Raw genomic sequence first — 1,572 nt, 5'->3', positions numbered from 1 at the left:
GAGTAGGGACAGAATGGAAGGGGGAGGGGTATTTGGGAAACCTATGTACGCTAAAGGGATTTCGTGTCATCCTCCTTGGTCAAATTGGAGTGTCTTTCTTTGTGTCCCGCTTTTCAATTGGCTGTTGGGTGGTGTAGTAAAACGGCATTGTATACTCGCTATTAGGGGGTCAAGTGTATCTTAGTAGCCTACAGATTATGGAATTTTATGAAATGGTCTGCCATAAAACTATTCCACAACCTACACGAAATGTACTGTGGTTTATGCATTTTATTACATGTATGTTAATTGTGGCCAACTAGGTATGTTCGTTCCAACTACAAATTAGCCCTATATCCTTTAAACGCTACCAAAGACGTTAAAATAGTCACATAGGCTACAACAAAAGGTGAGCACGGAACCATGTGTCAGACAGGTAGCCTAACAGTGCAGTCGCTTCCTTTGTACAGGAGTGAAATGTCCTTCTTTTCTAAGGAAGATAGAAATGCAGGCCTATTGGAGCGAAGATCGATTCTACACAACGAACAGTCTATAACCTATGTTCGATGGTGACAATTCGTTCTCGCTCTAACGTTCCATTTGTAAATCAGTTATAGGTTCATAAAAAAACACAGTGGATTTATGCTGAACTAGCCTAAATTTCTATAAGTAGAAAAGTTTTGAAGACGTGCTTGAGTTCCGTGTTTACCTCGTGTTCTATTAACATCAGCAATTGGGGACTGTTTGTTTGTGAAAATGCTAAATATGCTTACATGTATGTGTACGAACGCGTACATACGCAATTTAATTCACTTAAGCCGATCATTGTAGGCTACATTATCAATCAGTAATCGTTTCTGTCATATTTTGTAGCAACAATGTTGCTGTAACAAAGTAACAAAGGTACTTCTGTAACAAAAACATGAATGGCCTCATATCACTCTGACAGTGTATTTTTTTTCCGGACAAAAAAGGGTAGGCCTGTAGTAGGCTAAAGGAAAAGAGACGAATTGCGCAGTATTTATTTATTCAAGCGAGGTTTTTTCCAAACAGTGCAATTTCTAAATATGGTTTCAGGGAAGAGTGATGTGCTAGGCTACATGGGAGATGCATTACATAAAACGAAGTTAAAATGTAACTAATGTGTTTGGTAAATCGCACTATCATATATGCATAACAACGGCACCCACACTGTCCTCAATGTTTCCTCACTCTCGTTCTGTTGATAAAGAGAACATTTTCCTTTGTTGCAATGCGACGTCACTGAAGGCGCCATTTGCGTCGTTACACTGTACTTCAAACGTTACCACAGGCGCCATGACACTAGACTGCATGCTAGTGCAGCAACAAGGAGGTGCATGGGAACAACTTTCCACCACGCTCGAGGCACCGCCCCAAGGTCAGGGGTCATGTGGCCTAGCTACTGCAGACCTCACACCGGATCTCACACAGGCCTACTTCGCTAAGGCAGGATCATTAAAATTTAGAATGCAATTGATAATACGACGGGATGTTAACTATGTAATTTCCGGACCAATGTTATGCTATACATTTCGTCCTGGTTTAGGTATTAAACACCAATATTTTCACATA

Source organism: Anguilla anguilla, chromosome 1 (assembly GCF_013347855.1).
Source record: "Anguilla anguilla isolate fAngAng1 chromosome 1, fAngAng1.pri, whole genome shotgun sequence".
Classification (NCBI taxonomy): Eukaryota; Metazoa; Chordata; class Actinopteri; order Anguilliformes; family Anguillidae; genus Anguilla; species Anguilla anguilla.
This window is presented reverse-complemented; position numbering follows the sequence as displayed.